Below are 14,977 nucleotides of genomic sequence, written 5' to 3'. Positions count from 1 at the left end.
TGAGGATCATATGGGGAGCAGGATACTGATGAGAAGAGGAGTAGACACGATGTAGAGGGTTCTTTCAGTTGCGAAACGGGAGGAGGAGTCAGAGTCATTATGAAATAGGAATAACTAGGTAGCTGAAGACGTAATTTCAGACTGAGGGATGGATAGTTCTCTGGGGATGAAGGATTGGAATTTGGGTCCTTGGTGAGAAAGGAAGATGGAATAGCAACGTGGAGATGGTGTACTGGCAAGAGTTTCAAGGTGTTATGAGTCATTGAAAGGAAAACTGCAAATGTGAAGTTATTAGTTAGGCTAAATGGGGTCCAGTGAGTATAGAGTGGAAGAACGTCTGAGACAAGAATATGAGATGGAAGAGGAGTGGATGTCTGAAAGGGGAGAAGAAATGAAAGGGGAAGGGAAAGCGGAAGATATTATGCAGGAATTTTTCTCTAGTGGGGATGATGTGGTAGTCTGTAGATCTGAACATTCTGGTTATGTGTCAGTCATGGACAGAGTAATTGTTGCGGGGCAGCTAAAACAACGTTTTAATCTGAATTTGCTGGAAAGAGTGGGAAACCTTTATGATACACAAAAGTAATGGAGTAAACTGTCCAGAGATAGTCGATTGCGGCAAGAGACAGCAGATTATTGCTGAACTGTCAGAAGAGGAAATAATACTGCTGATACCTCGATTAAAGTTAAAACCACTTTTCGGGCAGACTTGTTCGAAAGATTGAATGGGAACACTGACATTGCAAAAGGGGTGTTTCACTGTGAGTTGGGTGGTGGGGTCCAGGAAGATCCATTTGTTAAAAATGTAGATAAAAGAACAGATGAAATTACCTTTAAGATGAAACCAAATGCGAATGGTGTATAATGAAAATGAGGAAAGAATATGACCCCGAGTAGCAGCTGTGCTGGGTGACCAGAAGGAAATCTTTTTAGAGAATTGACAGCCAAACAGCGAAAAGACTTATGACAGTTTCTGTGTAGAGATAAACTGGAATTTTATGATGGATCAGGAATGGTGAATGGGTTTTTAGTGTAAGTTAGAGATGAAAGAGAACATATTTTTGTAAAGCCCGTTTCCATACCTATCTTGAGAGAGGAAGTGTTACATAAAGAAATCCGCAGAATGTTAGACTGGGGTGTCGTTGAGCAGTGAAAAAGTGTTTATAACAATCCTTTGGTATTTGTGGGGAAGAAAGATGGTAGTGTACAAATAATCATTAAAGCATGGCGCTTGAATGAAATTGTAAAGTGGCAAAATGATAGACTAGACAACATGGAGGATATTTTACAAAGGTTCCACAGGACAAGTACTTAATGTCATTGGACATTAGTTGCAGGTACTGGAACATAAAGCTTGCAAACTAATTGCACGAACGAAAACGCTATCAATTCAGATTGATCCAATTTGGGTTAAATGTAGAGTTATGTGATTGTATACGGACAATGGATGAAGTGTTGGGTAGGTGTGTGTTGAGGAGGTGTAATGTTTATGTAGATGACATGTCGGTTTCGAGTCCACATTGGGAAGATCATTGTAATTCGTTGAATGATATATTATCTGCTTTGGACGAGGGGGAGGGTGTGAAAGTAAAATCAGAAGTTGTGATGGAGGAAGTGAAGCTTTTGGAACATGCTATCAATGAACTGGAGGTAGCAAGATATCCTGAGAACAAGAAGATTAAGAAGAATCTGTAGCACCCACAAACATTAAGCAATTGAAGATAATGTTGGGTTTATTTTTTATTCATCGCAAATTTGTAAGTGGGCACTGTGTCTAATCCAGCAACTAAAGAGGTGTGGAGTGAGTGATGTGAGCAAGTGTTTTGAAGTTTGAAGAAGCAACTACTCTGTGGCAAAATACAGTACCATTCCGATTTTAGTATCCCATTTCGTATCAGTATGGATGGACAGATAGATTATATAATGGTAAGACAGAGATTTAGGAACCAGGTTTTAAATTGTAAGACATTTCCAGGGGCAGATATGGATTCTGACCACAATCTCTTGGTTATGAACTGCAGATTGAAACTGAAGAAACTGCAAAAAGGTGGGAATTTAAGGAGATGTGACCTGGATAAACTGAAAGAACGAGAGGTTGTAGAGTGTTTCAGGGAGAACATAAGGGAACAATTGACAGGAATGGGGCAAAGAAATACAGTAGAAGAAGAATGGGTAGCTCTGAGGGATGAAGTAGTGAAAGCAGCAGATTATAAAGTAGGTAAAAAGACGAGGGCTGTTACAAATCCTTGGGTAGCAGAAGAAATATTGAATTTAATTGATGATAGGAGAAAGTATAAAAATGCAGTAAATGAAGCAGGCAAAAAGGAATACAAACGTCTCAAAAATGAGATCGACAGGAAGTGCAAAATGGCTAAGCAGGGATGGCTAGAGGACAAATGTAAGGATGTAGAGGCTTGTCTCACTAGGGGTAAGATAGATACTGCCTACAGGAAAATTAAAGAGAGCTTTGGAGAGAAGAGAACCACTTGTATGAATATCAAGAGCTCAGATGGCAACCCAGTTCTAAGCAAAGAAGGGAAAGCAGAAAGGTGGAAGGAGTATATAGAGGGTCTATACAAGGGCGATGTACTTGAGGACAATATTATGGAAATGGAAGAGGATGTAGATGAAGATGAAATGGGAGATACGATACTGCGTGAAGAGTTTGACAGAGCACTGAAAGACCTGAGTCGAAACAAGGCCCCGGGAGTAGACAACATTCCATTAGAACTACTGACGGCCTTGGGAGAGCCAGTCCTGACAAAACTCTACCATCTGGTGTGCAAGATGTATGAGACAGGTGAAATATCCTCAGACTTCAAGAAGAATATAATAATTCCAATCCCAAAGAAAGCAGGTGTTGACAGATGTGAAAATTACCGAACTATCAGTTTAATAAGTCACAGCTGCAAAATACTAACGCGAATTCTTTACAGACGAATGGAAAAACTGGTAGAAGCGGACCTCAGGGAAGATCAGTTTGGATTCCGTAGAAATGTTGGAACACGTGAGGCAATACTGAATTTACGACTTATCTTAGAAGAAAGATTAAGAAAAGGCAAACCTACGTTTCTAGCATTTGTAGACTTAGAGAAAGCTTTTGACAATGTTGACTGGAATACTCTTTTTCACATTATAAAGGTGGCAGGGGTAAAATACAGGGAGCGAAAGGCTATTTACAATTTTTACAGAAACCAGATGGCAGTTATAAGAGTCGAGGGGCATGAAAGGGAAGCAGTGGTTGGGAAAGGAGTGAGACAGGGTTGTAGCATCTCTCCGATGTTATTCAATCTGTATATTGAGCAAGCAGTAAAGGAAACAAAAGAAAAATTCGGAGTAGGTATTAAAATTCATGGAGAAGAGGTAAAAACTTTGAGGTTCGCCGATGACATTGTAATTCTGTCAGAGAGAGCAAAGGACTTGGAAGAGTAGTTGAACGGAATGGACAGTGTCTTGAAAGGAGGATTTAAGCTGATCATCAACAAAAGCAAAACGAGGATAATGGAATGTAGTCAAATTAAATCGGGTGATGCTGAGGGAATTAGATTAGGAAATGAGACACTTAAAGTAGTAAAGGAGTTTTGCTATTTAGGGAGTAAAATAACTGATGATGGTCGAAGGAGAGAGGATATAAAATGTAGACTGGCAATGGCAAGGAAATCGTTTCTGAAGAAGAGAAATTTGTTAACATCGAGTATAGATTTAAGTATCAGGAAGTCGTTTCTGAAAGTATTTGTATGGAGTGTAGCCATGTATGGAAGTGAAACATGGACGATAACTAGTATGGACAAGAAGAGAATAGAAGCTTTCGAAATGTGGTGCTACAGAAGAATGCTGAAGGTAAGGTGGGTAGATCACATAACTAATGAGGAGGTATTGAATAGGATTGGGGAGAAGAGAAGTTTGTGGCACAACTTGACTAGAAGAAGGTATCGGTTGGTAGGACTTGTTTTGAGGCATCAAGGGATCACAAATTTAGCATTGGAGGGCAGCGTGGAGGGTAAAAAGCGTAGAGGGAGACCAAGAGATGAATACACTAAGCAGATTCAGAAGGATGTAGGTTGCAGTAGGTACTGGGAGATGAAGAAGCTTGCACAGGATAGAGTAGCATGGAGAGCTGCATCAATCCAGTCTCAGGACTGAAGACCACAACAACAACAACAATGGATGGATGTGTATGAGCTGGAGATGGAAATATTCTAGAATGTACCCACAGCAGAAGCAATAATAGAGCATTGGAGAACTGCAATTGGTAGACTCTATAGTCAGCATCAGAAAGGAATTACTGAAATGTATCTGAATTAGAAGTCTTCACTGTGGTGTGGCGTTCCAAAACTATGAACACTGCTTATTTAGAAACAAAAAAATTGTATTAAGAACCACTGGGCAAAGAGCTTCCTTAGAATTTGCTGGTTGCAATGTAGTAGGCTCAATAGATAGGTGCTGTATCTGCAGTAATATGAAATGGATGTACATCAGATAAGCAGTGATGAGAATCTCATAGTAAATACTTTGTCATTAGATATGGGGTGATAAAAATGCCGTAGGAGATAATTTGTCTTTAATGCCAAGAGCGTATTTAGATGATCAAGAGAGAGTGCAGAACAAGTGTTTGATAACCATACTGCAGTCTGAAAAGTTTGAAGATGCGAGACTGATTAGAAGGTTGTGCCGGAATATTAGGTGTAAACAAAATTCAGATGAAACACAGAAGTTGGTCAGGCATCATTTGAACTTGGATGATTATCCAAAGGTCAAAATTTATTGCAAGTTACACAAACGTTTTCTTTTAGGAAGGAGGATGATGAAGTGAGAGACTGTAATCTGTGCTTCCCAGACCAGATTTTGGAGAAACTGATTAACTTAATGTGTAAATGTTTTATGGACATTTTGAGCAATGCAAAGTATTTCCAAGCTTCAAGATAATGTCAAATTTAACAGCTTTTGGTGTAGGTTATGAAAGAGATTAGCAATAAGTGCCAGGAAGTGAGGGCAACTACAACACCTGTTCGAGGTTTAGGAAAGGTATACTGACATCTAGACATAAAAAATTAATTGCAGTAGATTTGTTTGGCATTTGACCTGTTCCAGAAAGAAAGTGTAGTTACCTTTTTCTAATCTGGGAATTTTCAAAATATGTCAAACTCTGCATAAAAAAGAGAACAAAAGCAAGGCCTCTTGTTGATAAACAGGAAATGTATTATCAATTTCAGTTGGATAAACCGGTGGTTTTGCTGTCTAACTGTGGACTGAATTTTTGCCTAAGTGGTTCAAGCAGTGGCTGTACAGAAATGACATAAAACGCAATGAATTTCGGTTTCCCAAGAGGAAACATGACAGAGAGTTGTGAGGAAGCTGAATAGGTTGTGGAAGACCTACTGCCATAAAATATATAATTCATTGGCCAACTATGTGTCTACATTTGACACCAATATAAGCAATTTAGAAATATTTCGTATTGTAAATAATATGAGCCCACTGGGTTTATTCCATGTGGGCTCATGCTGGAGATGAAATCTGCCGAAGGAAGAGACTGAGTTCCTGGCTGTTGACGAGCTAAGAAGATGAATGTAATGAATCAAATGAGGAATTAAGCAAGAGAAAGAAAGAAATGGCATGATAATAGGTTGAAATTTACTGTATTTGAAACTGAGGACCTACTTTTTGCTAATACTGAGGAATCATCAAAGAAACTATTCTTCAAAATGAAGAAAGTTCAGCATGTGCATCATGGGTCATTTGAAGCAATACAGGATCTTCATGAAAATGCATATTTGTTGGCCTAACCGAAAAACCTAAAAGGAATTGTGGTTGAGAAACACCATAGATTTGTAAAACGTATAGAGGCAGAAAGTATGTCATGCAGCCTGTTAGATGTAACATCTATAATTTGAAATATTAAGCTGAAGCCATTGGAGAACTGCGTGATTCAAATTGCAGCTGAGATAACTTGGAAGTTTTTCCTTAGGACTGTTGTGTCGAGAAGGGATGTCTATATGTTTTGTAATTTTTTTGGCAACATACTAATGAAGTTGGTTGACTAAGAGGTATGAGGAGGATGACTATTTGTGTGTGATGTAATGCAGAGGATGACAAGGAATGTCCATGATGTGAAATTTATGATAACTGGTGATGTGAACTGAAGAGTGATGTGGAAGTGAGAGTAATTCGTTAAGAACTCATGATACAGAAAAAACAGAGGGAGAGGTTGAAGTGTATTTCATTTCAGAAATGGAAGCACACATGATAAAAAGAAGCAAATATTTGATAGTATACGAGTCAAAGAGTCAACATAGAGAGAGAGAGAGAGAGAGAGAGAAGAGGGCGGGGGTCTGGGGAGGGAGGGAGGAGGTAATATTAAGGTAAGTGGTCATGCATCATGTGAGAGATGTTTCGGTTGGTACAAACATAACTGAATGGAGCACTTAATGTAAGGGAGGTTCCTCTGGAGGGAAAGTTGGCAAATTCTTGGAAGAATAATCTGTTTTGGAAAGGTGACTAGTTTAAAATGGCAATCATTCTGCAAACACACGTTATATAATTGTGCAAATGTACTAAAAGTTAACATGTTGAGTAAAACAAGTAGTGAAGTGCCAGAGCAATATGTGATTTCCTGGTACAAATAAGTTACTTAATTTGGTATCATATATTGGGACTATGTGAAGATACATTATCAACAAAGGCGAAAAATAAGTGACAATTTCGGTAGCTGCACTTAAATAAATTGAGGAGTTAAAAGTTTTTATCTCTTGGCAAGTCAATAATGACACAGAAATTGTCAGTGTCTAAATTGGAGAAATTTGTTGATATCTGCTTTATCACAGAAGAAAGAGTGCCTACTAAGTGATGAAGTGTGTGGTTTTGTATGTTTCACATTTTATGTTCGTACATTTAAGAAAGCTTTTAGTAGAATACATATGAATAGTGTTTGCCTCAATTACTTTTTTGAGTAATTTTGCTATATTGTCTAAACTGAGGAAGGTTGAATAGTGCATAAGACAAATGTGAGGGGGCTGTGATAGATATAAGCCCTCTCTGCTTTTTCATCCCTTTGAAGGCAAGTAAGTAAGCACTCTGCTTATTCATCCCTTTGAAGGCATGTACACTGTACCTATGTGTTTAAGGGGATCCAGTTCATTAAACAGTTTGATGTATAATATAATTGTATTTATGTTGTATGAGCAGTATTATTTGATGAATGTCTCGCTAGGCAAGAGAGGTTTCTATTTATCTTTTAGCGGACAGATATATGAATCAAATACTAACGCCAGCGTTTTTCTTCGCTGGTTGCGTTTCACATTCATGGAGCACTGGAGAGGGTATGGGACTACAGCTCAGTGGCGAACGAGCTACTGCTGCAGCACTGATGATGGGGTGGAAGAGACCAAGGACTCGTGTGTACCAGATGGACCACTTCAACATATCGAGGGAGAAGAAGGCCAGACTCAATGGATTTTGTGCGTCACGTTTGTCATGCTGTGTTGAAATTAATCTTGTCAACGAATGACCGTTAACGGAAGTTTTCTCGTACTCTTGGTAGATGCAATTGCCAGTTAGGTGGGGCATAGAGGAGGGACTTAAATATTTAGGAATTTCAAGTGTTTATGAATTTTGTGATATTATTTATTTTATGGGTATGAATGTGATGTGTGGACTCTCAACTTTATTCTTCGATTTCTCGTTTTTCCAGGATAGCAAAGAAATATATTTCTTTGCACCAATTTTACAGTGTCCTGTTTATAACACCACAAAGCAAGATTAAGAGGGGAGGGGAGGGATGAAACATCGCAGGCGTTTGTTCCCTGCATTAAGCTTCACATGTAATGTTAGTACAATACCTTTTTGTGTTTTTTCGCTATATCTTTGTAGTCGATAAGTATCGAGAGTGTATTTGGCATTGTGATCTTCAGGGCATGGATATTTTTATCAGTCTCGGAGCTCTAACAGAAAGAATGACAAAATTGTAACGTAAATATGCATTGACTGTCGCAAACGAATATTGCTGTTTGTTGTGTGAACTTGAGATGAAGGAAGGTAAACAATAAAGAACTGCCTCTGAAATTTTAAGTTTGTGCTTGCTTGTTATTTCAGTCTCAAGCCTCGCACAGAATGAAAGGGACGTTTGTGCGAAGCTACTGTCGTAACCTGGTAGTTAACAGCTCCTATGATGTAAATGTTTTTGTTGGTGGTACTGCAATCACGTAATTACATAATTAATTATAACTAACGAAGAAATAAATTATGCAAAACCTATTTCATGAAATGGCCAGTTGAAAAACGTTCAAATGTGTGTGAACTCTCATGGGACTTAATTGCTAAGGTCATTAGTCCCTAAGCTTACACACTACTTAACCAAAATTATACTAAAGATAAACACACACACCCATGCCGAGGGAGGACTCGAACCTCCGCCAGGAACATGGCCGGTTGAATTTCAGAGGATTCCGACGTATTTGACATGCTGGAAGACGAGACACATCGACAGTCATGTGTCTATGGAACGTCTAGAGATATTAGCATAAGCTCTTTGGGCAGTTTAGTTGAAGTTGAGGGCTGGCACAAGCGTGTTTCGTGGTTACGTTACTTGACTCTTACACACGGGCACCTGAACCAAGAATGGAACATTTTAAGAGTTTCATCGGATATTTCAACTGTGTATTCCATACCTAAATAGCTTTTTGGAAGTATAACCTTGTAATGACAAGTGTAATATATATGTACGTAAGGAATTGTGTTTTATAAGGCGCTTTCTGTAATAATTGTATACACTTGTCACTTAGTTGTTTATCCTTTGTTGCAGGTGACCCAAGGATGGACAGAGTCATGACCAAAATCGACCGCCTTTAATTAAAATGAGCAGGTACAGCTATGTGTTATACAATACAGTTTTAAAAAAAATTATGAATATTTGTTGGAGTAAACGAAGTTCCAAAATTGTCAAGAATGAAGAAATGGAGAAGGTTAACTGCAGCAGCAACGTATGGATGTGGGAGAATGCTAAAGCAAAACATCTGTTAAGAAAATTTCTCAAAAGCTAGAACACTGTCCGGTTATTCTACTTTGCAATAAAGGGGATGTGAGGGAATGCTAATGCAAAATATCTGTTTAGAAAATTTCTTAAAGCTCGAACACTTTCCGGTTATCTTACTTTGCAATAAAGGGCAAAGACAAGACACAAACATCAAATATAATGTACAAGATATCCATTACTATTGCCACTAATTGAATAGAAAACAAACTGGATGTCATTCATATGAAAGGAAGATGCTGTCATTACCAGTAGATGCAGCACAACGGACACGTGAAAGATGGCACTGATATTATCGAACAGAGAAGTGAGTATGAGTTACCACACTGCCTGGTGTTCAAGGAATTTTGAGAATGATTTCGACTAATCTTTCAAAAAAATCAATACTAACGATCCTTGATAAAAAGTGCAAGAACTAACTGTTTGTTAGTGTATTACAAAACATACCATGTATGTCAATGTAATAGCTTCTGATTTATGTAATTAGTATAATGGGAAATTTAAAACTGAAGCAAGAATCGAGCAAGGAGAGCCCAATCAACCAAAGGTAAGCGTAGCCATGCTGCCTTCTAGTTGGTTTCCAGACTCTGAGTCTGATTCCTGTGTTCATCCTGATGTCCATAGTCATTTCGTGACCTACTCACTTCCCATTCCGGGTCAGAAGGTTTTCCATTCGATCCAACGTTCAGGTATATTATCATTCAGCTGTTTTTGACTAACTCACCTATAACTCCAAATATAAAATGGACGCCGCCTCTGCAGTCCACTGCAGACGAAAGACTCCACATGAGCTTTGGGAGACAGTGAATAGCCATTGCAGCCCTGAAAAACAAGGTCTTTCTGACTGATGGATTACGGTTTTACCTGAAAAGAGACTAGGATAAAGCTGTGGATGCGGGTTAAGCCCACAAAGCTGCCCCCAGGTGCACGGAGACTTGCAGATAAAAATTGCTGGCTGCCGACACCATGTTGTGCTGCCCGGGCACCATAAGTGTCACACCGACAATACGCCAGCAGCCTACGCCCTCACGCACCACAGATTACATCAAGGGACGAGATAAAATGACTAACCCTACCATACATGCTCCATTACTGGGTTGTGCCCAAGCTAAGTCCAATCAACCATGATAAATTAGTATCCATAGTTCAGGCATCATATACAAACAATAAATGTAGTTATTGCTACACCATTCCCCTGTTTTGATAATTTTAATTACTACAGACCCGAGTATAATATTCTGCATTTCCCCTAGGTCATTCCTAAGGTCACAATTGTATCACAGTACAGCACATGTTTCTGAAACTATTCCATATGTGATATTCAGCTTCTGAGAGGCGCTTAGATACAGTTCAAGTCTTCAAGTCACAGAGCAGAGCCACGGACATAATTCCTTGCGTCACTAATTATTATTGTCATGGGCAGATTAATCATTTCACTTCAGTTCAGGACTTGATGCGTTGAGACTGATTTTTCAGAGTGATAGTACAATTACTAGGCAACTGAGTGGTATTCTTGGGCAGTCTTACTTGTTCTTTGATGCTTTCGAGTCAGATTTAGTATGGAGTAAGAACGACTCTACCCGTTTTTAAAGACAATGTCTATTTTCAGTGGGATGACTTTATTCACATTGCAGTAGTTACTCTTGTAATTTGAGGATAGTTAATTGAGTGTGTACATGAACATTGCACTGTTACAAGGCGGTCAGATTCAGTGGACACATTCTCAGAGAACAGGCCCAAAGTAAATTTCGCACACCCAAACACACACACATTGCAGCCTGATTAGTGATAGTGCTTCTCATACACTAAATATTGCTTTGAAAAGTAAGCACCTGATGTATTAGAAGCAGAAAGTCTGTGTAAAATACCAGTTTTTACTTATAAGCACAGCACCCCGTCTTCAGGCCACAAGTGGCCCATCGGGACCATCCGAGCGCCGTATCATCCTCAGGTGAGGATGCGAATTGGAGGGGCGTGTGGTCAGCACACCGCTCTCCCGGTCCTTTTGATGGTTTTCTTTGACCGGAGCAGCAACAATTTTGTCTAGTAGCTCCTCAACTGGCATCACGAGGCTGAGTGCACCCCGGAAAATGGCAACAGCGCATGGCGGCCCGGATGGTTATCCATCGAAATTCCGGCCACGCCCGACAGCGCTTAACTTCGGTGATCTGACAGGAACCGGTGTATCCACTGCGGCAAGGCCGTTGCATTTTACGTATAAGAATCATACATAAATTTGTGATGCGGAACGATTCCACAACGGAGACTTGTGCTTTGAAGAACTGAAAAAATCGATGTTTGTAAATTGAAAATGGAGAGGGGAAGAAAGGAAAGGAAATGGAGGGCATCACTGCTGTCAGTTGCATCGGGACATTATGCGCAATCAGCGGCGACGAGTAAAAAAGTTTACTACCGGATTAGAAGTGAGGATCTCCTGGTTACCCGGCATGTGCGTTAACCACTGCGCCATCTGGGTGATAGCGTCAGCCCAATAGTGCAGACTACTCGGCACGCCTCATGGCCGGTCAACATTTCCATCGAGCGCCACTTACCCACAGTCTCTGTCCGCTTCCTCCACGTTCACTCTCTGAGATTCCCACAGGAGGTGGGACGTATTTGTCGGCCGAAGTGGCCGTGCGGTTAAAGGCGCTGCAGTCTGGAACAGCAAGACCGCTACGGTCGCAGGTTCGAATCCTGCATCGGGTATGGATGTTTGTGATGTCCTTAGGTTAGTTAGGTTTAACTAGTTCTAAGTTCTAGGGGACTAATGATCTCAGAAGTTGAGTCCCATAGCGCTCAGAGCCATTTGAACCATTCTTGGGACGTATTTGTGCATCCCCACTGAAGAAGGTGGATCCACTGCCCTGCCAGGCCAATCAGATCATATGACTGCGTAGTGGCTGTTCTTCCAGACATGTCCAAAAGAACAGATGCCATGCATTCATGTAAATGAAAAATTTATGGTGGTGATTACTAGAAGAGGTCAAAAATGAATGAAAAGAGGAACAAACTGGGTTTGAAGACGAAATTGCGTCCATAAGGAAAATTAAACGGACATATAGCGAGGTGAATTGATTCCATATGGGGAAACGAAGTTCCTTAGCGGATCTCATGACGCAAGAAAAAACAGGAAGATGACATCAGAGAACTTGTGGTTAACAAATATTAGTGGTGTTGTAAGACTACTGTCATATCGCTGGTTTGGTTGTGAAGTATCTTTGCGGGCAGCCGCGTCTAGAGAGTCGAGCACCGGACATGGAACTGTTATGTTGTGTAGTGTGTAGCTCTGCACGTAAGAGGCATTGTTAGTGTGGAAGTTGAAGTGTTGCTACAAGGGCTATTACAGTTAAGTGATGAAATATGGAAATGGTTCAGAGGAAAGTGCGTCAAGAAGTAATTTAAAAATGAGCAGTGCTGCTGATAACGTATTTGCGTATCGTCTCGATGCGTGTCGTACCGTACAGTATCAATCATCCGCGCCGTGTTCAACTCCGAGAATGAATTGACGTGAATCAGTAAAAAATTTGTCACCATAAAAGAGTGCAGTCAAGTGCCAGTGTCTTGTAGCGAGCGTGAGAACGTGCGTTCGGTCATCGCGTTCCGCATTATCAACAATCAGCCGCGCCACGACGGTTACGCGCACGCTCGTACAAGTGAGAACTGAGAACTGAAAAATTAACTATACGAACAGTGTGAAAATATCATTACTAGTGTGAAGGAGGACTGGTACCAAATATCTGTGTATGTGTGACGAGCGTAAGAACTTTCGTGCGGTCATTCGGCTTCCGCACCATCAACAATCACCTGCGTCCTGTCGGTTACGCGTGCGCCCATCCGAATGATATTGTGGACTGTTAATCATCCATTAATTGGAATAACACTTCTAAATTAGAATGTAAACAGTGCAACCTGCGACTTTCTTTTATCGTCTCAGAATATAGTTGTTCATACCAGACGTCGGACAGTGTTGTGTTTTAACGTTGAGTGGCTCCCCTAAACCCGCTTGCATATTTCGATAGATAATTTCAGGCAAGCCAGCAGCAGTGTGGAGCAGAACAGTACGACCGCCGCGGGATTATCAGGTACGTGGTGTGGATAGGGCGTACGGTCAGGAACGACAACCAGTTTAAGGGACCTCCACCCCCATTAGTACCCCTGGGCGTGTTACAGTGTGTATCACTATAGGCTGTAATACACGAAGAGAACTGAAAGAATATGCAGGAGTGCACATCAAATTGCTGATGCTGCAGCTGGTGTTCATGGTGTTTATTGTGAGGGTGGGTATGATAATGGTGGTTGTGGGAGTAGTGGTGTTGTTGATAGTGGAGGTGATGTTTGTGATTGTGTCGGGTACGATTGTGATTATATCGTGATAAAAATTTTGGAGGCGGTGGTGATAATGGTGGTGGTGACGGCGTCGGTGGTGGATGGGAGAGGGGTGTGCCGCTGACCTCTCTGAGCCGGAGCTGTTCCGCGGCAGCGACGGCGTCACCCCGCGGCTGCCGGCGTCGTGGGCCAGGTCTGAGCTGCCGTCGCTGGAGCCGCTGGAGCGCCGCCTCGGGGGCCTCACCTGCTGCCGGCGCTGCCAGCTACTGGAGGCGCGACCGAGCTGCGCGCTGGCGCGCTCGCGGGCCGTGGGCAGCCTGGAGGGAGAAAGGAGGTCGTCAGAGGTGGGCGGGGCGGGGTTGCGCCACTGTGGTCCAGTATTGACTGCCGACTTGCAGAAAATTATTTTTATCTATAAACATGGCCTGGGAGGGGATGCTGACATATCAGCGGAAGTCACACAACAGTGACAATCTGTGATGCTCGAATCTTCCAGAAGAGCCCATTTCCTGGCTTAAACTATGTGGCGTGGTTTTACGATTTGAATTGGCCGAGCGTCGCATACAGGGAGTAACATCAGCTCACCACTTACAGTATCGTAACCAGAGTCGGTCGTCATCCTGTGGTTTGATGCCAAGTGGGAAGTCTAAACTAGAGATTCAGACGATTTTTCAGCTATGTCAGATGTGTGTTTATCGACCTCCGCTACAGGATAGAGAATTCTGGGCTCTCTCAATAGGTCAGGTAAGCACCATACTAATGAAGCACCTACTTGGGTGACAGTGTACATGTCGTGTGCTCATAGTGTTTTTTTCTGTTTTAGGGCAATCCATTCTTGGTATAAGCGGTAAGTTGCCTGCCGATATTCGAGATAGATCAGTCACACTACTCTCCGGGAACGTTTCTACTCGCAGATCGGAAAGAGAAAAGGTTAATATAACATCAGTATATGCAGGAGCATCTCGGAATTAGTTTCGATTATTGCTCATTGGTTCAAATGGCTCTGAGCACTATGGGACTTAACAGCTATGGTCATCAGTCCCCTAGAACTTAGAACTACTTAAACCTAACTAACCTAAGGACGTCACACAACACTCAGTCATCACGAGGCAGAGAAAATCCCTGACCCCGCCGGGAATCGAACCCGGGAACCCGGGCGTGGGAAGCGAGAACGCCACCGCACGACCACGAGCTGCGGACAGACCACCTGCACCTGGGGCTGTAGTGACAGAGGGCGTCAGAGAGAACTTGCGGAATGCAGTGAATACATTGCCTGATCATGCCATGTAATAGGAGGTGACATTAGTTTGCGAAATATAGAACCGAAAAGTCATGCAATCAGAAATGGGGATTCGTGTAAAGTAATTCTAAATCTCTTGTTTGAAAATTACTTCGAGCGTATAGATCGAGAATCATCTTGCGAGAGCAACATCCTACCCCTCGCAGCAACAAACAGATTGACCTTTTCAAATTAGTTACCTTAGAGAAGATCATCAGGGATCATGAGTTAACCGGTGCTACAAGGTGTGTTAAGAAAGGTAGAAATAACCACCATGTAGATGGATTGAAGGTGGTTTTCCATCTGCCTCAGGGAATGCGGGCTGGTTCCCCTTATTCCACCTC

Source organism: Schistocerca serialis, chromosome 4, assembly GCF_023864345.2.
Source record: "Schistocerca serialis cubense isolate TAMUIC-IGC-003099 chromosome 4, iqSchSeri2.2, whole genome shotgun sequence".
In the NCBI taxonomy this organism is placed as follows: domain Eukaryota; kingdom Metazoa; phylum Arthropoda; class Insecta; order Orthoptera; family Acrididae; genus Schistocerca; species Schistocerca serialis.
Note: the sequence above shows the minus strand (reverse complement) of the source record.